The sequence below is a fragment of the Pseudophryne corroboree genome, chromosome 2, assembly GCF_028390025.1.
Source record: "Pseudophryne corroboree isolate aPseCor3 chromosome 2, aPseCor3.hap2, whole genome shotgun sequence".
Taxonomy (NCBI): Eukaryota; Metazoa; Chordata; class Amphibia; order Anura; family Myobatrachidae; genus Pseudophryne; species Pseudophryne corroboree.
In genome coordinates, this window is record NC_086445.1 from 843,162,795 (window position 1) to 843,189,792 (window position 26,998).

The following is a 26,998-nucleotide window of genomic DNA, read 5'->3' on the forward strand; positions in this document are numbered from 1 at the left end:
GCTCCACCTGCACAGCACATGTTTATGCCCATTAGAGAACAAGGGGGGTAATTCAGACCTGATAGCACGCTAGGTTTTTTCGCTGTGCTGCGATCAGGGCTTAACTGCACATGCTTATGCACCAAAATGCGCAGGCACATCGCACGGGTACAAAGCGGATTATTGTTGTGCGATTTATTTATTATTATTATTTATTAGCAGTTTCTTATATAGCGCAGCATATTCCGTTGCGCTTTACAATTAGAACAACAGTTATAGAACAAAACTGGGCAAAGACAGACAGACAGACAGAGGTAGGAAGGCCCTGCTCGCAAGCTTACAATCTATAGAGAAATAGGCATTGATACACAAGGATAGATGCTACCTGTTACATAATGGTTCCCCAGATTGCTAGGTTCTTAATGGGTTGTATGATATGATCACCCAGCAATGTTGGAAGACAAAATGTGAGTTTATGTGGACTGTACAGAGGGGATGTAACTTGATAGGGAAGCATTGAAGGTTATGTGTGTGGGTCTGAAATTTGGTAGGCTTGTCTGAAGAGATGAGTTTTCAGGGAACTTTTAAAGGTTTGGTGACTAGAGGAGAGTCTTATTGTGCATGGGAGTGCATTCCACAGAGTGGGTGAAGCCCGGGTAAAGTCCTGTAATTTTGAGTGGGAACAGGTAATACATGTGGATGAGAGACGCAGATCTTGTGCAGAGCGGAGAGGTCTGGTAGGGAGATATTTTGAGATGAGTGAGGAGATGTATGATGGTGCAGTTTGGTTAATAGCCTTGTATGTAAGTAAAAGTATTTTATATTTGACACGGTAGAATACCGGTAACCAATGGAGGGACTGACAGAGCGGATCAGCAGATGAAGAACGTCTGGCGAGGAAGATTAGCCTCGCAGCTGCATTTAAAATGGATTGAAGTGGTGAGAGCCTATGTTTGGGAAGACCAGTAAGGAGACTATTACAATAATCAATGCGGGAGATGATGAGTGCATGGATTAGAGTTTTTGCAGTGTCTTGTGTAAGATAAGGGCGTATTTTGGATATGTTTTTAAGGTGCATGTAACATGATTTAAAGACAGATTGAATGTGTGGAACAAAGGACAGTTTAGAGTCAAGGGTGACACCTAGGCAAAGAGCTTGTGGGGTAGGGTGGATAGTTGCATTGTCAACAGTTATGGAGATATCAGGTTGGTAACTACTCTTAGCTGGTGGTAAAATAATTAATTCTGTTTTGGAAATGTTGAGTTTGAGGTTGCGAGATGACATCCAAGATGAAATGGCAGACAGGCATCCAGTGACACGAGCCAATACAGATGGTGACAAATCTGGGGAGGATAGGTAGATTTGAGTATCATCAGCGTACAAATGATACTGAAATCCGAAGGAGCTGATTAGTTTACCAAGAGAGGAGGTATAGATTGAGAAAAGCAGAGGACCTAAGACTGAGCCTTGCGGTACTCAAACTGAGAGAGGTAGAGAAGAGGAGGTAGAATCAGAGAAGTGAACACTGAAAGAGCGATTAGATAGGAAGGATGAGAACCAAGTAAGGGCTGTGTCCTGAAGACCTAGGGATTGTAGTGTTTGCATGAGAAGAGAGTGGTCAACAGTGTCAAAAGCAGCAGAGAGATCTAGAAGAGTAAGTAGTGTGTAATGGCCTTTTGATCTAGCAGTGACTAGATCATTCACTACTTTGGTCAGTGCCGTCTCTGTGGAGTGTTGGGCATGAAAGCCTGACTGAAGTGGGTCCAATAAGTTGTGGGAGTTAAGAAAGTGTGTAAGGCGAGTGTAGGCAAGTCTCTCAAGTAGCTTGGAGGGACTGGGTAGCTGAGAAATGGGACGGTAGTTAGCGAGTGTGTTTGGGTCAGAGTTGTGTTTTTTTAGAATGGGAGTAATGACTGCATATTTAAACAGAGAGGGAAATATACCAGTAGAGAGAGAGAGATTACAGATTTTAGTTAAGGTTGGGATAAGCACAGGAGACAAAGTTTTACTGACCTGTGAGGGTATAGGATCAAGAGGAGAGGTAGTGGAGTAGGAGGATGAAAAGAGTGTTGATACTTCATCTTCACTTGTGGTATCAATTGAAGAGAAAGTGCCAGAGGGTTCAGGTAGGGAATTGAGCAGGTCACTGGCTGAGTTAGAGCATACCATTTCGTCTCGGATTTTATCAATCTTATCCTTGAAGTAGGAAGCAAGTTCTTGTGCACGGATAGTAGCTAGTGGGGGAGGTGAGGGAGGGTAAAGAAGTGATTTAAATGTATTAAAAAGTCGCTTGGGGTTGGTGGCATGATAAGAGATGAGAGATTGGAAATATGTTCGTTTGGCAGTGTCCAGGGCCTGACGATAGGAGTGGTAGGTAGTCTTATATGTGAGAAAGTCACTTGGATTCTGAGATTTCTGCCACTGATGTTCTACTTTACGTGACAGTTTTTGTAGGTGTCTTGTTGATTTAGAGTGCCATGGTTGGCATCTGAGCCTACGTGGAGTGTGATGGGTAGCTGGAGCCACTTCATCAAGGGCACTCTCTAGGGTCTGGTGCAGGTGGGATACAGCAGTGTCAGGTGTGGTAAATGTAGAGATTGGTGAGAGCAGTTGTTGCAGAGAAGTGGAAAGTTGTTGTAAATGTATATTGTTAGTATTTCTGTGGGTTAGAGGAGGCTTGCTTGGTTTTAGTGTCCTAGAATTTAAAGTAATAGAAGAGATTGTGAAGGTGATCAGGTTGTGATCAGAGAGAGGGAAAGGAGTGTTAATGAATTCGGAAACTGAGCAGAGCCTGGTGAACACAAGATCAAGGCAGTGACCCTCCTGGTGAGTAGAGGAGTTGGACCATTGGGTTAGGCCAAGAGAGGAGGAGTTTGGATGCATGAACAGATTGTGGACTGTCAAGAGCTATACTGAAATCGCCCATAATGATGGTGGAGATGTCAGAGGATAAGAAGTGTGGGAGCCAGGCAGAAAAATCTTCTAGAAATTGTTGTTTAGGTTGCCCAGGAGGGCAATAGATAACTGCAACACGAAGAGAGAAGGGGGTGAAAATCCTGATAGAGTGAACTTCAAATGATGTGAATGCGAGTGATGGAACCTGAGGTAGAACAGTGTATGTGAAAAACTGTGACAGTAAGATTCCAACCCCACCACCTTTGGGTTTTACAAAGAATCCATTCGCACAGCCAAACGCAAGGAGATTGACAGGAAGAAGGCGTTTGTGGGTGTCAACTGACCATTTTCTGGGAGTGTTTGGAAAAACGCAGGCGTGTCTAAACGTTTGCTGGGCGGGTGTCTGACGTCAATTCCGGGACCGGGCAGGCTGAAGGTTTTCTTAAGCTGTAAGCCCCAATCATCAAAATTATAACAAATAAAGGCTTGGAATATCTCACTTTGCATGTAATGAGTCCATATAATATATTAGTTTCACCTTTCAAGTTGAATTACTGAAATAAATGAAGATTTGTACAATATTCTAATTTTCTGAGTTTCACCTGTATGTTTTACATGAAACCAATTGTACCATTACAGTTTATAATATAGATATTATTTTCCATAGTGTATTATCATACATGCAGAGGTTAAAATAAATACATTTAGTAACACTGCCTTTTCATTTCTACATGGTGCCCTAAACCAATATGCACTTTTGTGTTACAGCTTAAATTAATTGTTCCTCTGCTCCTGTTTGAACATGTGTAATGCACTTACTACTATATAACCATCAGAGTACATTTTTGGTTGAGCTTTTAGAGGATTAACCCATTATATTGTCCTGCAGTAAGTCTAAAAAATTATTTCTCCCTTACATTGCTAGAAGCTCTATTTCACAAATTAATTTTTAGGGTAATTAAACCGACACATTGTCCCATAGTGTAACCATTTCTACAGTATCTGTGATTGTAGCTTAGTCTGATGCTCATTTCTTACATAAGGGGATTTTTCGTTAATCAGTATTCATCCAAGCCTGTGTGATATGGGTATAAAAATAAACGTAGTCAAAAGCAACCACCTGGCCTGTCTAAAAATGATTGAAATCCTTCCTGTTATATAATACGCTCACAAGTAATCCCCAATTTCTCCTATCATAAGGTTTGTTTAAGAGGCTACGGTATCACTCTACTAGGAAGCTTTTGCTTTCTGCCTGCCCTATATCAACGAAGCTTGCACAACTAAATTTAATCAGAGGTCTCATGTACCCAGATAGCCTCTCCTGTTTCAGCTATAGAGCTATGTTATAATTTTTATATTTATTAACAGTTATTTATATAATGCATGCTTATTCGGCAGTGCCTTACTAAGGATATTTTATTCATTCACATCAGTCCCTTACACAGTGGAGCTTGCAATCTATATCCCCTACTACATGTACATACAGACACCAACCCCACGGTTCATTTTGAAGGAGGAAGATCTTATGCAAATAGTTTTCTAAAAACAAAAAGGGTTAAAAAAGGTGCAGCCTCACATGAATCTGTTTTGTAGGAAAACACAAGAAAGAACTGTACACAGTTTTAGAGTTTACATGGCAACATAGCCTCCCTTCTCCTCTTTCTGCATATTAGCTAAGATCATGCTTGTTAACACAACATACTTTTATTTATTTTTTGGGGGGTGGCTATGTTAAATGATTTGGGTCTGTGATTTGTCACATATCTTCAAAGATTTAGATTAACATACTGTAGTATATTAACATTGATATATTCATAACAAGAGTCACTGAAAAAAAAAATTACTACCTCCCATGAACCATTCTCTGTCCCTTGATCTGCATCTCCCTACAGTGTCATTCTCTCTGTCTCTAATAGGTCAGAGGGAAAAAAAACACATAAATTTGCAGAGAGATCTAGTGAATTCACCTTACAGTTAATCTTCAAGTCACCATACAAATTAGAAACAAGAAAACAAACAAAATGGGAGCGCTGCTAGTAATGCTAAAAAACCAACCTTACTCACTAATATAATTAATACTCATTAGCAGTGTAAATGATAAAATGACCTTTAATTCATACCATAAAACAAGCAAAAAGAAAAAAAGAAGGAAAGGAAAAACAATAATAATAAAATGTATTACTGAGATGGAATATCAGACCAGAGATATTTTATCTGATTCACCTGAAACATATAAAAGTCCTGTGCAAGCTATAGTAGTATTGCACAATGCCCTTGCTTAGTAGTGTAATCTCATAAGGTAGTCCAGATAATTACTTGTTGCTGGCCAGAAGAAAACATAGTTTAATTTTTGCATGAAAGATATGTGACGATGTAACACTTATGAATAGTGATACTTTTATGTTGGATTCATCCACATATATCACAATGTAGCAGTACGGATCCAGCTAAATACAATGTCCTTTGTAGAAATAAGGATCCCTTAATCACACAGTCTCTATATTGAAGGTTACCTGTGTCCCACGGCACTGGTGCTGTTCCTCTAATTGTCTCCTACTGGACCTGCCAGCGTTTTACAACAAGGGAGGATGATTTATGTCCGTGCGTACTCCGTGGTCCCGTTCTCTTCGCTGATGTCAGTACTGTGTGCGGTGGTGTGCACAGTGGCACTCCGGTTATCTCCTGTTATGCGTTTCTCTGCCTGTAACCTCGGCGGCTTCCTCAGACATCTTGAGAGCTATCAGTGTCGTTCTTTTATAGCGGTCTCAGCCCTGTGTTACCTGTGCCGCCCTTATGTCACTGCTTCCGTTCATTTGCGGTTCAAGCCTCATTTATTTCATTAAGCTTTCATTTAGCATGATTGACCCTATAAAGATTACGGTGGCCATCTTTTTGGTTTGTTACCCGTGCTTATTCACAATTAAGATAACTAAATTGATAACCGGCCTCATCCATCATATGCTTCGTACTTTACACTGATATTCCATAATTCCATATTTTAATCATGACCTCCATACCATATATTATATATGTATGTGTATGGGTAAAAATAAATAATAAATGGTAATAATAAAGAATTATAAAATAATATTAAAACAAACACCGCTAATGTTATATTTTATCTTTACATAGAAAACTATAATGAAACTCACATAGAAAGTTATTGTATAAATAATATATATATATATAATTATACGTGTAATCCAAAAATTCACTTAAACCATGATCAAAACCCATGTATGGATTCACTATATAATTTTCTACCATACTTCATATATTTAATTATATTATATTATATTGCTAATTATCTTTATATTATATTATATTTCTCCACCAGTTCATACTCTGTTTGTCCCATAAAAACATATATCATTTTAATCAGGAGTATTACCCAATCTTAGTTCCTGACCTCCTCAAATATATGTATAATTCTCATTAATCTGGAACCTCATTTTTCTAATAACTTATACCAGAGAGGATACTTTCAACATGTTAATAATTACACATATTCACTTTGACATCATATCATAAAAAATGCCTATACATGTCAAATGTAGACATAGTGATGTGCAGAAAAATATAAAAATATAAAAATTGAGAATATGACATATAGAGAGACAATATACATGAATTAAAAAAGGAGACATAAATAATTGTGCGTCTTAGAAACCCTAAAATTTATATGCAACTATGGTGTGCCCCATTCTAACAACATGAATGAGTGTGCTAATGAAGGGGTGACTTTCTTCCCAAACGCCTACTGTATGAGGCTAACTCCCCAAAAGAACTCCCTCCCTCTCCCTTCCCCCCCCCCACACAATTGCCTAACCCCCCAATGAATGAAGATTGATTGGCCCACAGCCTACCTAACCATTCCTATTGCAGACTTATAATGTTGAATGATCTATAATTGGTTCAGCTCAATGGTATCGTTTAATCCAAACGAAGTCATGGTCCTTAGAGAGAAGATCCAGTATGCTTCCCATTTACATAATTTATTGAAGCGATCTCCCCCTCTAGATGTTATTCCCACTTGTTCAATGGCTCTGATATTAATATTTGCCATACTCCCATCTTGACACTCTGTGATATGTCTATATAAAGTGTTAGTTCTTAATTTCTTTTCAATATTTCTTTTGTGCTCCATAAACCTACAATTTAGAGTGCGGATTGTCCTCCCTACGTACTGTATCCCACACCCACAGTGTAATAAATACACTATGAATGTGGATCTACAGTTAATGAACTGTTGTATATTGTAATCTTCCTTTGTTACAAATGTAAAAATAGTGCTTTTCTTTTCAGAAAAATTACAAGTGTTGCAAGATGTTTTCCCACACTTGTGAAACCCCTTCGGTTTCTGGGGTAGCCACGTCTTACATTCTTGGCTATTGTTCCTTTTAAACATACTGGAGGTTAATTTCAATTTTAGATTTTCTGATTTTCTGAAAATTACATTGTCGGACAATTTTATTGTACTATTTATTACATCATCCAACTGAAGTAAGGGGAAATTATTTTTAACGATCTTCTTAATACATCTATGACTCATATTGTATCTTGTTATGAATGATGTTGTTCTATCTACACTTTTGATTTGTGCTACTTTATGTATTGTCCGTTGTCTACCTATTCCCTCCAGAATATCTTCCCTCTGTAGATGGGTTATCTCTGTTAGAGCTTTCTGTAAAACATGGTCTGGATAACCCTGTTCCACAAACGCTTGATATAGATCTTTCGACTGTTTGAGAAATGATTAATTCGAAGAACAATTCCGTTTGATCCGAAGAAACTGACCCTTCGGTATGTTCTCCCTCCATGACTTAAGATGACAGCTCCTGTAGTTCAGGAAGTGATTCTGGTCTACCTTCTTTATGAAGGTTTCTGTTTTGATAGTCTCGTTCTCCTTGGCAGTGAGTGCAATATCGAGAAAAGTAATCTCACAATCGCTGATAGTACTTGTGATCTTTATCCCAAATTCATTCCTATTTATTTAATTCACAAAAGATTGTGCTAAATGAAGGTCTCCTTCCCAAATGAAAAAGAAATCGTCAATATATCTACCATAGAGGACCAGGTTCGCGCCAAGCCCGCCACCCCAAATGTGCCGCTCCTCAAAACGGCCCATGAAGAGATTAGCGTAGCTCGGCGTGAACCTGGTCCCCATGGCAGTACCCCTAGTCTGCAGAAAGAATTGAGTATCAAATGAAAAATAATTATGGTGTAGAATAAATCTGATCACCTGAATAATGAATTCTTTAAGTCCTTCAGTCAGAGTCTGATCTTCTTTCAAATAATGACCCACTGATCTAATCCCTATTTCATGATCTATATTGGAGTACAAAGACTCCACATCGCATGTTATAAATTTATATTCCCGCTTCCATTTAATGGATTTAACTAAATTTAAAAAATAAGTAGTATCTTTTATATGATTGTAAACCCTTTACATATTTCTGCAAATAACTATCTACAAAAAAAGATAAATTATTAGTTAAAGAACCTACCCCTGAGATAATGGGTCTCCCAGGGGGGCTTCTAAGGACTTATGGATTTTGGGTAGGAAATAAAAAGTGGGAATAATGGGGTATAAAGGGTATAAAAAACTGTGAGTATCTCTTGATATTACACCCACTGCCTCTGCCTCTCTCAACATACATCCTAATTTTTTTTGGAAGACATTAGTTGGATTACATGGCAATTTCTTATAAAATCCCTGATTTTCCAATTGTCTATTGGATTCTTCCAAATAATATGTGGTATCCATAATCACAGCTCCTCCCCCTTTATCGGCTTGTTTGATCGTTATGGACTTATCCTTAAGGAATTCCCTGAGAGCAAGTCTCTCACCTTTTCTGAGGTTATCCCTCATGGGTGCATGTTCACATCTATTGCACATGTCCCTAAAACCTTCCAATGTAGCTTTGTAGAAGCTCTCAATATAGGGGCCCCTATATTGTAGGGGGTAGAACTCTGACTTGGGTTTAAAACTCAATCTTTTGGATGTATTTGCTTCACAATCAAATATCTTAATTGGGGCTGCTTCTTGTGTAGATTCACTTGCTAACTCTTGTAACATTTCTACCATGTGCTCATCATCTTCATTAAGGATGACCAGGGTCCCTAGCTCTCCTCTGGATTTCGGAGTTTTTATGGCAAAATACCGTTTCCTACTAAGGGTCCTTACAAATTTGTTTAAATCAACAAACAATTCAAACATATTGGGTTTTGAATCTGGAGCAAAGTTTAGTCCACGTTCTAACAATTTGATTTCTTCCCGAGTGAGGACTTTCTTAGATAGATTAAAGACACCTTTACATTTCAGTTGTGTTTTATACTTTTTCCGGGATTTTCCCCTGCTACCTCTCTTTCTCCTGAACCCTGTTCTCTTTGTCTTTTTGTGGACCAATGTTTTTCTTCCTGATTCCTGTTTGGACGATTCTGATATCTGTAGTTTTCATCTAAAAAATCCTTTTCCCTTGAATTGATTTTTGTTGCCTCCCCCTCATCCCTGATGAGTGTTGGCTCTCTCTCCTTCCTTTTTGGTGAATAGTGGGTGATCTTGGGGAATGTTCATAACAAAGTTCTAAATCTATTCCTAGTGAAAAAACGTGTCCCTTCCCTCTGACCTAACTGTTGGACTGTGGGTACCCTATTCCAATTGTGTCCCTTCCTATTAGGACGATAGTCCCTGTGTGCCCCCTCTTGTGTCTCCCATCTTCTTTTACCCTTAAACCTATTTAAACTACCCTCCTCCTGAGTTCTATAGTCCCTCCATTTCCTATTGAATGTGTGCGTTTCACCTCTCTCATAATCCCCCTTATCCCTGTGTAATTTTTCCTTTTTCTTACTTATGAGGGATTTTTCGAAATTCTCCACTTTTTTGTTGACTTTTTGATCCCTCTCGTGGAATCCTGGTTCATCTGTGAAACCCCTCAAAAGTGTTTGTACTTTTTTTATTTCCTGTTGCATGTCATTCACTGTCATCTCTCTATGCTTTATAAGTAACTTCATTAGATTTTTAGAACAATTGTCTAAAATAGAGTCACAATTTTCTGAAAATTGCTTGTCCTCTTTAAATGTAGATGTTTTTAAAATCCGTAGCCCTCTCGGTATTAAGTTCTGATCTAAATATTTCTGTAGAGACAATTGGTCCCACCAATGCTTTGTTTCCTGCAGAGATTCTCCAGTTTATTAAAGAGTCCATGCATATCACTTCTATTCTCATTTATTTTCGCGGGTTCCACAGAAATTGTCCCCTTTAAATTTATATTACGTCTCTCAATTCTTTCAGAGATACATTTTAGAGTAGACATCCTAAGGCAATCTGAGACTAAACAGAGTTGGTCTGCCGCACCCTTAAGCAAAACTGACACAAGCAAATATTATTATTTTTTTTAAATAAGGTATTGCGCTGACTTACTGGTGGAGAAATAGCTTTCTAATATTTCCCTTCTTAGGGATATCCTAATAGTAATACTGCTGCTGCTACCCAAAGTGAGGGAAGTTTTGCGCCCCTCGTGATTAGGATAGAAACAAGAAAACAAACAAAATGGGAGCGCTGCTAGTAATGCTAAAAAACCAACCTTACTCACTAATATAATTAATACTCATTAGCGGTGTAAATGATAAAATGACCTTTAATTCATACCATAAAACAAGCAAAAAGAAAAAAAGAAGGAAAGGAAAAACAATAATAATAAATAATAAAATGTATTACTGAGATGGAATATCAGACCAGAGATATTTTATCTGATTCACCTGAAACATATAAAAGTCCTGTGCAAGCTATAGTAGTATTGCACAATGCCCTTGTTTAGTAGTGTAATCTCATAAGGTAGTCCAGATAATTACTTGTTGCTGGCCAGAAGAAAACATTGTTTCATTTTTGCATGAAAGATATGTGACGATGTAACACTTATGAATAGTGATACTTTTATGTTGGATTCATCCACATATATCACAATATAGCAGTACGGATCCAGCTAAATACAATGTCCTTTGTAGAAATAAGGATCCCTTAATCACACAGTCTCTATATTGAAGGTTGACTGGGTCCCACGGCACTGGTGCTGTTCCTCTAATTGTCTCCTACTGGACCTGCCAGCGTTTTAAAACAAGGGAGGATGATTTATGTCCGTGCGTACTCCGTGGTCCCGTTCTCTTCGCTGACGTCAGTACTGTGTGCGGTGGTGTGCACAGCCCACTCCGGTGATCTCCTGTTACGCGTTTCTCCGCCTGTTACCTCGACGGTTTCCTCAGACATCTTTAGAGCTATCAGTGTCGTTCTTTTATAGCGGTCTCAGCCCTGTGTTACCAGTGCCGCCCTTATGTCACTGCTTCCGTTCATTTGCGGTTCAAGCCTCATTTATTTCATTAAGCTTTCATTTAGCATGATTGACCCTATAAAGATTACGGTGGCCATCTTTTTGGTTTGTTACCCGTGCTTATTCACAATTCTGATAACTAAATTGATAACCAGCCTCATCCATCATATGCTTCGTACCTTACACTGATATTGCATAATTCCATATTTTAATCATGACCTCCATACCATATATTAAAAATATATGTATGTGTAAAAAAAAAAAAATAAATGGTAATAATAAAGAATTATAAAATAATATTAAAAAAAAAACCCGCTAATGTTATATTTTATCTTTACATAGAAAACTATAATGAAACTCACATAGAAAGTTATCGTATAAATTATATATATATATATATATATATATATAAAATTATACGTGTAATCCAAAAATTCACTTAAACCATGATCAAAACCCATTTATGGATTCACTATATAATTTTCTACCATACTTCATATATTTAATTATATTATATTATATTGCTAATTATATTTATATTATATTATATTTCTCCACCAGTTCATAATCTGTTTGTCCCATAAAAAACATATATAATTTTAATCAGGAGTATTACCCAATCTTAGTTCCTGACCTCCTCAATTATATGTATAATTCTCATTAATCTGGAACCTCATTTTTCTAATAACTTATACCAGAGAGGATACTTTCAACATGTTAATAATTATACATATTCTCTTTGACATCATATAATAAAAAATGCCTATACATGTCAATATAGACATAGTGATGTGCAGAAAAATATAAAAATATAAAAATTGAGAATATGACATATAGAGAGACAATATACATGAATTAAAAAAGGAGACATAAATAATTGTGCGTCTTAGAAACCGTAAAATTTATATGCAACTATGGTGTGCCCCATTCTAACAACATGAATGAGTGTGCTAATGAAGGGGTGACTTTCTTCCCAAACACCTACTGTGTGAGGCTAACTCCCCAAAAGAACTCCCTCCCTCTCCCTCCCCCCCCCCACACAATTGCCTAACCCCCCAATGAATGAAGATTGATTAGCCCACAGCCTACCTAACTATTACTACTGCAGACTTATAATGTTGAATGATCTATAATTGGTTCAGCTCAATGGTATCGTTTAATCCAAACGGAGTCATGGTCCTTAGACAGAAGATCCAATATGCTTCCCGTTTACATAATTTATTGAAGCGATCTCCCCCTCTAGATGTTATTCCCACTTGTTCAATGGCTCTGATATTAATATTTGCCATACTCCCATCTTGACACTCTATGATATGTCTATATAAAGTGTTAGTTCTTAATTTCTTTTCAATATTTCTTTTGTGCTCCATAAACCTACAATTTAGAGTGCGGATTGTCCTCCCTATCTAGTGAATTCACCTTACAGTTAATCTTCAAGTCACCGTACAAATTAAACACACAAAGTGTTTCATGTTGCTTAATATGTCGTGATTGATTCATACTGTAACATAAATAGTACATGGACCAGTGGAGAAGTGTCTAATGCCAGCTAATCTTCATTGAGGTTGCAGTTATCAAGTACAGTCTACTAGAAAATAGACAGGTAGAAGCTTACTGATTGCTATGAGCAGCTTCTCACTGGTCCACTTCTTCAATTTTTTCACTGCTTGATATATCAGCCCCATATTGTCTTATCAGAATGTCATGCAGAGGTCATATCACTTCCACATGATACAAACCCTCCAACACTGTACACACAAAAATAGGCACAAAATAAAAAAGGGCGTGGCCATGGGTAAAGGGGATGTGACCACGCCCTTTTTCCTATACTTTCAATGGAAGTTTGGAGAGCCAAAAATCAGTGTTTTGCAGTGCCGTACAAAGGACATACAATAGAACAGTACAGGGAGACAGAATTTAACATTACAGTAGATAAATAACAATGATTGAGTACAGGTAACAAAGAACACCACAATTCTCAATACACAATACAGCTTAGATGTAAGTAGCGAAGGAGTAATCAGCACACTACTCGGGGCTGGTGGCCACAGATAGAGATGAGACTTTAGCAACAGGAGAATATGTGGGTAAAGATGATCGCTGAGTAGGAGAGAGCTGTAAGTGAAATGTGAAGCGAAGAGGGCTTTGACAACAAGAGGGAAGAGGGCCCTGCTCTGAGGAGCAAATAATCTAGTGGAAAGGGGCGACAGACAGATGCCACGAGGTGCTAGCAACTGGGAGGTAGCCTGATGGCAGGATGTAAGCAAAGCAAAGATGATTAAGACATGAGGCAGGGGTTTGGAGGAGCTGCCTCAGGACTAGGTTATGCAGCGAAAGGGTACGCTTTGATGAATAGGTGGGTTTTCAGTGCCCGTTTGAAGCTTTGCAAGTATGGAGAGAGTCTAATGGAGCGAAGGAGTGCGTTTCACTGAAGGGGTGCAGCACGGGCAAGATCTTCAACTCGAGCAAGGGAAGCAGTGATCAGGGTGGAGGAGAGGAGACACTCACTGGCCGAGCGTAGAGGGCAGGAGGGAGTATGAAGGGAGAGGAGGTTGGAGATGTAGGGAGCAGTGTAAATAGAGATGGCCTTGTATGTGAGGGTGAGGAGTTTGAAGAGGATTCTGTAGGGGAATGGGAGCAAGTGCATATTTTGTCAAAGGGGTGTGGCAGAAGTGAAGCAGTGGGAGAGGAAGATAAACCTAACTGCGGGGTTGAGGACAGATTGGAGGGGAGCGAGATGGGAGCAAGTGAGACCAGTGAGGAGAACGTTACAGTAGTCGAGCCATGAGATCACCAGTGAGTGGATGATGAGTTTAGTTGCACCTGGCCTGATGAGAGCAATGTTTCGTAGCTGGAACTGACAGGATTGCGCAAGAACTTGGATGTGGGGTGCAAAGGAGAGGGAGGAATCAAGAGTGACGGCCAAGCAGCGGAGTTGGGGAATGGTGGAGATGATGGTGTTGTAAACAATGATACCATATCATAATCATTAGAGGAATTTGAGAAGTCTGATGTGGTATTATTGATACAGTAGCTATTGATTTAAGGTTTGAGCATTTATGGCCCCTGCCAATAATTGTTATTGGTCTCTCCAGTCTAGAAGCTAAATACACACTGATGCTGACCTATCTTTTCATGTACACATACTAAGAGGAACACAGTTACCCCGATGAGAGATAACCCATTCCATCAGGCCTCCTCCCCTAGAGTGTTAATTCTTAAATTACTGTATATCAGCTCTCAGAATTCATATGGGAAGTGCAGTATTTAATTTATATACAGTAGGTATGGCTATTTCCTTAGCACATCATTAGTCCATTACTATGACAGGGGTTTATATCATGCTCCAACAATTATCTGATCAGTTTTTAATCCTGTCTGTTGTTCTTTCCACAATAGTTAGCAACATCAGGACCATCATCCTTTAACTTAAATTTAAGATCACTTTCAACACAGAAAAACCCTATCCAGCATACAATTCATATCCTAATCATGTCTTCTTCTAAACAGATTTAAACAACATCTATCAAATAACAATGTTATTTGGATTCAAACAATTTGAGTTCTACTCTTGGTATTTTAGCCGTTGCAATTACATTATGTTTGCAGATTTTTCCTGCTGAATTTTACTGATACAATTAATTAACATTTTGTTATAAACACATTACTTCTTTTTTAAGTAACCTTTAATTTGGTGCTTTGGCTGATAATCATATGTAACCTACTATCTGCTGTTGTTGTTTTTTTCTACTACAGCTCAGAAATGTTGTCATTTCAATCGTGATGCAATAGCATCTGTGTTGGCATCTATCTTTCATCAGCATGGCCCGGGATAGGCAATATATGATAGGTATGCTGTCCAAAAAACTGAGGTACTTTTATATTAGCATAACATAGAACAAATTCTGGCTCCAACTATTCTGCTCCAAGCTGCCACACTGCCTTGCAGAAGTGTGAGTGGTGACAGCAGAGCTACTTACACTGTGTCAAGTAGTAGTAGTAGTAGTAGTAGACTTATACGGCAGTACCGCTGGACTTATATGGCAGTACCGCTGGACTTATATGGCAGCACCACTAAAATGGCCTCATGCGGCAGCACCACTTGACTGGACTTATACGGCATTTCCGCCGGACTTATGCGGCAGGACCACTGGACTGGACTTATACGGCAGTACCGCTGGACTTATATGGCAGCACCAGTTCCGCTGGACTTATATGGCAGTACCACTGGACTTATATGGCAGCACCACTAGACTGGACTTATATGGCAGCACCACTTGGATGGACTTATACGGCAGTACCGCTGGACTTATATGGCAGCACCGCTGTACTTATACAGCAGCACCACTGGACTGGACTTATACGGTAGTACCGCTGGACTTATACAGCAGCACCACTGGACTGGACTTATTTGGCTGCACCACTAGACTGGATTTATATGGCAGCACAACTGGACCAGACTTGTACAGCAGCACCACTGGACTTATGGCAGCACAGGACACCACCATTGGACTGATGAAGCACAAGACAGCACTACTGGACTGGACTTAAAGAGCAGCACCACTGGACTTATGGCAGCACAGGACACCACCACTGGAGTGACTGGACTGATGCAGCACAAGACAGCACTACTGAAATGGACTTACAGTATACAGCAGCACCACTGGACTTACGGCAGCACAGGACACCACCACTGGAGTGACTGGACTGATGCAGCACAAAACACCACCACTGGACTGATGCAGCACAAGACAGCACCACTGGACTGGACTTACACAGCACCACTGGACTTATGGCAGCACAGGATACCACCACTGGACTTATTGGCAGCACAGGACACCACCACTGGAGTGAGTGAACTGATGCAGCACAAGACATTACCACTGGAATGATGCAACACAAGACAGCACCACTGGACTGGACTTATACAGCACCACTGGACTTATATGGCAGTACCGCTGGACTTATACGGCTGTACCACTGGACTTATATGGCAGTACCCCTGACTTGTACGGCAATACCGCTGGACTTATGCAGCAGTACCACTGGACGTATACAGCAGCACCACTAGACTGGACTTATATGGCAGTACCACTGGACTGGACTTATACAGCAGCACCACTGGACTTATGGTAGCATAGGACACCACCACTGGAGAGAGTGGACTGATGCAGCTAAAGACACCACCACTGGACTGATGCAGCACAAGACAGCACCACTGGACTGGACTTCTACAGCACCACTGGACTTATACGGCAGTACTGCTGGACTTTTACAGCTGTACCGCTGGACTTTTACGGCAGTACCCCTTGACTTACAGATGTGTCCTCATATATCGTTGCTGCGTACCGCGTAGTGGGCGCCATGCAACTTGCGCCAGCTCCTTGCGCTATAACTCCTATTATAAGTTGCGTTGTAAATGTGACGTCACATTATAATTGTAACGTGCATTCTACTTTCTGTCCATCAGATGTCGCTTTTCCTAAACTCTACAGCGCTTGCCTCAAATAGCCAACGGACCCTTCATAGCGCCGCCTGCTGATTGGCTGACATTTATTGTGAAAATGATGAACCATTAATCACTTCCCATTATATAGGAATTATTTCGGACTAGCTTTGTGTTTCAGTTACTACCAGATGGTCTCCAGCCACACTGCCGCTCGATCATGCTAGCTATGGATATTGTTGTTACAGCTTGTACAAATTGCCGGGTAGCATTAGCATAAGCAGCATTCATATTTCGGACTAGCTTTTTTTTTTACAAAGCTAGTCCGAAATAGGATTGCTGCTTATGCTAATGTTATCCGGTATTTTGTACACAACGTAACGACTAGATGAATTGAGTGAACAGGGTGGCAGTGTGGCCTTGTATTTTTTAGAAGCGGACTGTTCTTTATATAAAGAGAAGTAGCAATACCCCAAAAAACTTTATTGTATTAAAAAAGAATATATAAATACATTTAAAAAAAAATTGGCCACAGCTTTAACATTGTCCATAACAGTGATCAAGCACAAATGGGTATCGATCCCACGAGTGCAAGCATTGCAGATGGACACTGTTCTCGTTAGGCCACAGCAAATCATGGTACAGGCAGGACCTCCGGGGGTGTATATGTGATGTGTTGTATCTGAGTGCTTTCAAAAAAAAATTAAACGGATTGAATATGGATACCATCTGGTAGTCATATTCATGAGGAACAATAGGGACCAAGTGCACTTTGCATTCAATATTTCTGCCGAAGCTAGTCCGAAATATGAATGCTGCTTATGCTAATGCCATCCTGCATTTTGTACAAGCTGTAACGACAATATCCATATCTAGCGTGATTGGGCGGCAGTGTGGCTGGAGACCATCTGGGCGTCATATTAATGCTATCCAGCATTTTGTACAAAATGTGACGAAAAAATTAATTGACTGAACGGGCGGCAGCGTGGCATTGTAATTTGTGGAAAGGGATTTTTTTATAAAGGGAAGAACGTGATTGGCCAGCCTCTCACAGATCACTGCTTACTGCCACAGCATTTTATTCAGCACTGTAGTCTCAACGTGGAGTATTCGCAACCCAGCGGTTAAACTGTGAATTACATGGTGTGGGACACAACGCATGCCATAACGTTATTTCCAACTCACTACACAGGACCCTAAATAGTGCGCTATGAACAACGATGTATGAGGATACAACTGTATACGGCAGTGCTGCTGGACTTATACAGCAGTACCGCTGGACTTATAAGGCAGCATCACTGGAATGGACTTATACATCAGCACCATTGGACTTATGGCAGCACAGGACACCACCACTGATGTGACTGGACTGATGCAGCATAAGACACCACCACTGGACTGATGCAGCACAAGACAGCACCACTGGACTGGACTTATACAGCACCACTGGACTTATGGCCACACAGGACACCACCACTGGACTTATGGCAACACTGGACACTACCACAAGAGTGACTGGACTGATGCAGCACAAGACACCACCACTGGACTTATAAAGCACAAGAATGCACCACTGGACTTATACGGCAGTACCCCTGGACTTATACAGCTGTACCGTTGGACTTATACAGCTGTACCGCTGGACTTACTGTATATAGAAGTACACCTGGAATTATTCGGCAGTACCACTGGACTTATTCGGCAGCATCACTGGAGTGAACTTATAAGGCAGTACAGCTGGACTTAAACAGCAGTACCGAAGGACTTATACGGCAGCATCACTGGACTGGACTTATATGGCAGCACCACTCGACTGGACTTATGTGGCAGCACCACTGGAATGGACTTGTATGGCAGAACCACTGGACTGGACATATACAGCAGCACCACTGAACTTATGGCAGTACAGGACACCACCACTGAAGTGACTGGACTGATGCAGCACAAGATACCACCAGTGGACTGATACAGCCCAAGACAGTACCACTGGACTGGACTTATACAGCACCACTGGACCTATGGCAGCACAGGACACCACCACTGGACTTATGGCAGCACAGGACACTCCCACTGGACTGATGCAGCACAAAACAACACCACTGGACTGGGCTTATACAGCAGAACTGGACTTATAGCAGCACTGGACACCACCACTGTGACTGGACTGATGCAGCACAAGACAGCACCACTGGAATGATACAAAAGAGCAGCACCCCACGCGCCACGCCACTTACCTGCACAGACACTGTCCTCTCGCTACACTTTCCAGGACTGGAGTGAAAATGGCGGTGATGCGTTGCACCTTATATGGAATCCAAAACCCGTGAGAATCCACAGTGAGATGATGACGTTTTGCCTCATTCTGGTTTCTGAGTCTGGCGGAAAAACCCGAACCGGACTCGGATCTGGACTCGGAGTGTGAAGTTCGGGGGGGTTCAGTTCTCAGGGAACCAAACCCGCTCATCTCTACATACAACAATTTAGCAGGTAAAGGTGATCAGTATAGTCCATCAAAATAAAGTCATTAAAATACTTAAATGTTCAGTTTGCAGTATTCAGTTGTCAGTTCTGACATTCTCTGTTGGATTTTCATTAGCGTCTTGTACTATCAAAGTAGAGAAAACAAAATATAAAAACATCATATGGTAGTATAGTATGTTTGAGAATCAATGAAGAACACCATTTAGAAATGCTGAGACTGGCCCTCATTCCGAGTTGATCGCTAGCTGCCGTTGTTTGCAGCACAGCGATCAGGCTAAAAATCGGCACTTCTGCCCATGCGTATGGTACGCACTGCGCACGCGCAACGTACTTTCACAAAAGCCAATGTAGTTTTACACAAGCTCTAGCGGCGCTTTTCAGTCGCACTGCTGGCCGCAGAGTGATTGACAGGAAGTGGGTGTTTCTGGGTGGTAACTGACCGTTTTCGGGGAGTGTGTGAAAAAATGCAGGCGTGCCATATAAAAACGCAGGAGTGGCTGGAAAAACGTAGGAGTAGCTGGCTGAACGCAGGGCGTGTCTGTGACATCAAAACAGGAACTAAATAGTATGAAGTGATCGCAAGCTAGGAGTAGGTCTCAAGCTACTCTGAAACTGCACAATCTTTTTTTGTATCAGCGCTGCGATCCTTTCGTTTACACTTCTGCTAAGCTAAGATACACTCCCAGAGGGTGGCAGCTTAGCATTTGCACTGCTGCTAAAAGCAGCTAGCAAGCGATCAACTCGGAATGAGGGCCTCTTTCTCTATTCGTGTCAACAGAACACTGCTTACCCAACTCACAAGAGAATGATAAAAGGTCCACACATAAAGGTTTCTTTAGATGATGTCACTTCAAAACAGATATAATTCAGACTCTCCACCATACAAGAAAATAGATTGTTACAGAGAAATGGTAAGATCATGTCTCTGTATGCGGAGGGATCGGTGAATGGATTTATCAGCACACTGGGGTATCATAAAACTGTTGTGACTGAAGGAAGTGAACCTGGGAGCACAAATGTATACAGACTCCCCAAAGAAAGCCAGATATGAGGATTGCTGTACTTATACAGCAGTACCGCTGGATTTATACGGCAGTACTGCTGGACTTATACGACAGCACCACTGGACTGGACTTATACAGCAGCACCACCGGATTGGATTTATATGGCAGCACCACTGGACTGGACTTATATAGCAGCAGCACTGAACTTATGGCAGCACAGGACACTACCACCGGACTGATATAGCACAAGACAGCACTACTGGACTGGACTTATGCAGCAGCACCATTGGAGCGCTTCACTCAGAAAACATCTCATTCCTAGAAATTCCTAAAGCCTCTTAAGAATTAATTCTCGGATTCAATTGGCTACAAAGACATAATCCCCGCATCGATTGGCAGACTATGGATGTGCTCTCTTGGTGTGAGTCTTGCTTCCATGCGTGCTTGGCATCTGTGAAACCTCTTTGTAATTTGAATCCTGCTGAACTCCCGGTAGTCTATCAGGACTTTCAATATATCTTTAGCAAACAGGGAGCTGACACTCTGCCTCCCCATTGTAGTCTCATTGATTTGATACCTGGCAAGACTCCTCCAAGATGTCAAATAAACCTGTTATCCCTTCCAGAGACCCAGGCCATGTCAGACTACATTTTGGAAAACCTCAGTTAAGGTTTTATTCTCCCATCTTCCTCTCCGGCCGGGGCATGGTTTTTTTTGTGTAAAAGAAGGATGGTGGACTGTGGCCATACATTGACTATCGTGGGTTTAATGAGATTACTTTGAAGAACAGATATCCTCTGCCCCTGATTCCTGAATTATTCGATAGTGTGAAAGGGGCCACCATTTTCACTAAGCTGGACCTTCGAGGGGCATATAACCTGATACGCATCCATTCTGGAAATGAATGGAAGACCGCCTTTAATACCTGGGATGGGCATTATGAGTTATTTGTGATGCCCTTTGGTCTCTACAACGCCCCAGCGGTCTTCCAGAACTTTGTGAACAAGATATTCAGAGATCTTCTTCACAGTTATCTAGTGGTATACTTGGATGATAGTCTAATTTTTTCTAAAGATTTGAAGGTCCACCATGAGCAAGTCAAAGAGGTCTTCAGCTGTCTTAGGAAGAAACGTCTTTTTTACAAGTTAGAAAAGTGCTCCTTCGAGGTACTCTCCATCGCCTTTCTTGGTTATGTCATCTCCGGACAGGAGCTACAGATGGATTCAACCAAGGTCCAATCGATTCATGATGGACACTTCTTACTACTCTAAAAGGGATCCAATGATTTCTTGGCTTTGCCAACTTTTACAGAAAGTTTATCAAGAATTACTTCACTATTATTGCCCCAATAACCATGTTAACCAGGAAAAGAGCCAATCCTACAATTTGGCCACCCAAGGCTCTGAAAGCCTTCACGTACTTAAAATAGGCCTTCATGTCAGCTCCAATTCTTCACCAACCTGATTTTTCAGGTGGAAGTAGATGCTGCTTCAGTGACAGTCGGGGCAGGTCTTTCTCAGCTCTACGAAGATAAGAAAAGTCATCCTTGTGCATATTTTTCGCGAAGATTCTCCCAAGAAGAGCAAAATTATCCTATTGGGAACAAGAACTGTTGGCCATAAAACTAGCTTTTGAAGAGTGGCGATATTTATTAGAGAGAGCTCAACAGCCTATCTCTGTTATCACGGATCACAAGAATCTTCTGTACCTCCAGACAGCTCATTGTTTAAACCCACGGCAAGCCAGGTGGGCTCTTTTCTTCTCTTGATTCTCTGTCAAACTGTCTTACCGCCCAGTAAACCTAAATCGAAGAGCAGATGCACTTTCTCGTTCTTTTCAAATGGATGATTCACTCAACTCCTCTGAGAAACAATTTATTTTGAAGTCAACTCATACTGTTCCTCTTCCTCCTCTGGGGAGAACTTTTGTGGTACCAAAACTTTGCAGGAAATTGCTTACATGGGCTCATTCTTCGCCTTTCATGGGTCATGCTGGTGGTCTTAAGACTCTCAAATTCATTCAACGATTCTACTGGTGGCCTCATCTTAAAAAGTATGTCTTTGAATTTGTAGCAGCCTGCTCCAAGTGTGCTCAACATAAAAGTCCACGAACATCTCCTTTGGGTCTTCTTCATCCACTTCCAATACCTCAAAAGCTTTGGACTCACATCGCTATGGATTTCATAACTTATTTGCCTGTCTCCAGAGGACACAACACTGTTTTGGTCATTGTGGTCTAATTGTTGAAGATGACTCAATTCATACCCCTCACCGGTCTTCCCTCTGCTTCTCAGCTATCCAAACTGTTTTTCTCAGAGATTTTCTGTTTGCATGGTCTCCCACAGGAATTAGTTTCTGATCGGGGTCCTCAATTTGTGGCCAAGTTCTGGAAAGCTCTCAGCTCTGTTCTAGGAATCAAGTTGAACTTCTCTTCAGCCTATCATCCCCAGACTGACGGACAGACTGAAAGATTCAACCATGATCTGGAAACTTTCTTACGGATGTTCATGTCCCCTGCTCAGGATGACTGGATGGATTACCTTCCATTTGCTGAGTTCGCACACAATAACCTATATCATTCCTCTACCAATTCCACTCCTTTCTTCATTATCTATGGTTTTCAGCCATGAGTTACTTCCTTTGAATCTCTCCCAGCTCTTGAAGTTCCTGCTGCTGAATCCACTCTTCATCAGTTCACTAAGATTTGGGGACAAATTCATAAGGCACTACTTAAGACTTCCCAGAAATATAAGACCTACGCCAATGGGAAACAGAGAGCTGTTCCTAGTCTCAAAGTGGGAGATCGTGTTTGGATATCCACCATAAACCTCAGACTCAAAGTTCCTACCAAAAAGTTTGCTCCTAGAATCATTGGTCCGTATCTTATTGAAAGAGTGTTGAATCCTGTTTCTTACAAAGTGAAAATGCTTCCATATTTGAAAATTCCCAATGCCTTTAACTTTTCTCTGCTAAAGCCTCTTGTACTAAATCGTTTTTGGGCAGCTTTCCCTAAACCTCCCAAGATTTAAGCCGCTCAAAATGAGGAATTCGAGGTTCATAAGATTCTTTACTCCCGCAAGAGGTATGGTTGTCTCCAGTATCTCATAGATTGGAAAGGATATGGTCCGGAGGAAAGATCTTGGGTGGCTGCAAAGGATGTTCATGCTCCAAGACTGATTTGTGCCTTTTATGCCAAGAATCCTACTAAGCAGCGTGGGTGTTCAGAGACCACCCTAAAAAGGGGGGATAATGTCAGCATTTGCAGTCTTACCTCCAGTTCTGGACCCTGAGGCCTCCCTGTTAGCTGGCTGGTGTGGCTGCGGCAGATAGGAGCTGCGGCATAGAGGTCCTCCGGTGTGACTGCTGGGTGTCTGGAGGCAGAGGTCCAGGTCCTGGGGAGCGGAGCATGGCAGCCGGAGGTGTCTGTTTCCAAGTGTCCTGTTGCTTGAGTGCGGCATCTGGGAGGCTGAGGCCAGAGGTAGTGGCTGTGTGCTGATTCCACATGTGTTCTCTGTGCAGGGAGCTACCATGTTGGAGACCAAGCCAAGCCAATAGGTACCCCAGTTCACATCTAGCCAATCCGGTGCAGTTTCTTCTTATAAAAAGGGGTGGATGCTTAGATATGGTGCCAGTGCTTCAAGTTACTTGCTGCGGTAAGGTGCTCAAGCTCTGTGCTCCCAGGTTAACCCCTGGTATCCTGGTTCTGTGGAAGCCACCCGGTGGTCAGTTCTGTTATTGCAGTCCTTTGCTTCCAGTCTACCTGCCCTTGTGGTTTAATTGCTGGGTCATCTATCTGGTAGAGGGTCTCCGTTTGCTGTCTGTGCTCACAGTGATTGTCTCTTCAACATTGTTCTTCAAGTCATCTCTTCATCCAGTGTATTTCAGCATCATTACAAATCACAAGTCATCTCCTCATTTGGTGTTCTTCAGCATCATTTACAAATCACAAGTCATCTCCTCATTCAGTGTTCTTCAGCATCATTTACAAATTAAAAGTCATCTCATTCAGTGTTCTTCAGCATTGTTTACAAATCACAACTCATCTCCTCATTCAGTGTTCTTCAGCATCGTTCACAAATCACAAGTCATTTCTCCATTCAGTGTATTTTAGCATTGTTTACAAATAACAAGTCACTTCTCCATTCAGTATTCTTCAGCACTGTCTACAAGTCACGAACATTTTGTTCTTCAGAACTCACTCGTACTTATCTCTTAGTTGTGGTGTATTATTGAAGTCTCATTAAAACTGAATTAATCTTTCATCAGTGTATCGTTCTCAGTCATTGCCCTCATTGCTTACCCCTCTTCATCTCCGGGCCATCTCTTCAATCCATGAGTAAGAACTATATTCAGCCACCTCGTTTCCTTCCTTTGTCGAAAGCTGATCCCTCAGTCAATTGTCAGTCATCAGATCCTCAACTCAAGCCGAGCATGACATGATGGGGGTTTATTCCACTTGTCCACTACCCTTTCTATGAAATAATTTTTCCTCAAATTTCCCTTGAACCTGCCTCCCTCCAGTTTCAGTGCATATCCTAGGGTTCTAAAACTTCTCTTCTCTGGACTTTGTTAAAACCCTTGATATATTTGAAAGTTTCTATCATGTCCCCCATTTCCCTTCTCTGCTCCAAACTATAAATATTGAGATTTGTTTTGTCTTTCTGGGTATGTTTTGGGATGTAGGCCATGCACAATTTTAGATATGGCCTCCAGAAATGAACACAGTTTTCTACATGAGGCTGTACCAATGTCCTATACATTAGCATTATTACTTCTTTATTTTTGCTGCTGAGTCCTTTCTCTATGATTAGCCTTCCTCATTGCTTTGTTACATTGCTTATCTACCTTTAAATCACCTGAAATAGTGACTCCTAGATCCCTTTCCTCCTCAGTAGTTTCCAGTATAGTGCCATTAATATATATTTAGCATTTTTTGGCATTAAACTAATTACCACACTCTTGACTATTCCTCTAGTCTAGCTACAACCTCAGTCATTTATTTATCCATTCAACAATCTTAGTATCCAATCCCAAGCTTTCGAGTTTATTTAGCAGTCTGCAATGTGGGACAGTGTCATATGCCTTACTAAAGTTTAGATAAGCTATATCTACGGTTCCACCTTTATCTATTACTTTAGTCACATAGTCAAAAAAGTCAATAAGTTTTGTTTGACATGATCCCCCTTCAGTGAATCCATGTTGTTTGCAATCCTGTAAATTGCTGGATTTTAGATAATCTACATCTCTTTCTTCTAAGAGTCTTTCCATCAATTTCCCTACTGTTGATGTAAGGCTCACTGGTTGGCAGTTTCTTGTCTCTTCCTTGCTTCCACTTTTGTGCAGTGGGACTATGTTTGCTCTTTTCCCGTCCTCTGGAATTACTCCTATGACTGGTTAAATAATTCTGTTAATGGTGCTATTAGCACGACTTTAACCACTTTTAGTAATCTTGGAAGTATCCCATCTGGCCCCATTGATTTATCCACTTTCAGTTTTGAGAGTTCTGTTAGGACTTACTCCTCTGTAAATGTGCTTGTATTTTTTATGAATATCCCTGCAACTTAGCTGTGGCTCCTTCCCTTCTCTTTCAGCAGTGAATACTGAGCAAAGATAATTATTAAGGTGATCTGCTAATACAGTGTCTCCCTCCCCAGTCTTTGTCTTTATTCTTATTATTCCGCCTTTTGTTTTTCTCCTTTCACTTATATACCTAAAAAAGTTTTGCCTCCTTTACCCACCGACTGGGCCATTTTATCCTCAGCTTGTTCCTTTGTTCCTATTTTGTGTCTGCTTATATATACAAAAAGCCATTTTTTTTTGCTTTCACAATACTTGCTACTTCTTTCGCAAATCACACTGGCTTGCTTTTCGTTGTGTTTTTCCTAACACTTTTGATACAAAGGTCTGTTGCCTTTAATGCTGCACTTTTTAATGTTTCCCACCTCTCCTGCCCTCATTCTAAGTTCCTTCACTCTACCAAAGAATCGCTTACACATTTTCCCATTAATACAAAATCAGCCTTTCTAAAATCTAACACCTTTGTTTTTGTATGGGATGAGTCAGTCTGTCTTTATGCTGAACCATGCTGCTTGATGATCACTACATCCAAGGTTTTCACCCACTTTTACATCAGATACTCTGGGGGAAATTTACTAAGCTCCCGATTTTGACCGAGATGCCGTTTTTTCATCAAAGTGTCATCTCGGTAATTTACTAAACTCAAATCACGGCAGTGATGAGGGCATTCGTAATATTTTGAAGTCCTAGGAAAAAAATCACGAATGAATACACCATCGGTCAAAACGCGGCTGTTTAAGTATGAATCTCGGTCATTTACTAAGAAGTGCAAAGCAAAAAACAAACAAACACTGCCGTGAAAAATTACAACTCGTAAAAAAGTGCTAAAAAAAAACAGACCTTTATTTTTTATTCGTGATTGGATAGGCATGCACGGATCCATGAGATCCGTGCATGTATATCAGTGGGAAGGGGTGGGAAAGTGCTTATTTTTTTTAAAAAAATTGCGTGGGGTCCCCCCTCCTAAGCATAACCAGCCTCGGGCTCTTTGAGCCGATCCTGGTTGCAAAAATATGGGTAAAAAAATGACAGGGGTTCCCCCATATTTAAGCAACCAGCATCGGGCTCTGCGCCTGGTCCTGGTTCCAAAAATACGGGGGACAAAAAGAGTAGGGGTCCCCCGTATTTTTAAAACCAGCACCGGGCTCCACTAGCTGGACAGATAATGCCACAGCCAGGGGTCACTTTGATATAGTGCCCTGCGGCCGTGGCATCAAAAATCCAACTAGTCACCCCTGGCCGGGGTACCCTGGGGGAGTGTGGACCCCTTCAATCAAGGGGTCTCCCCC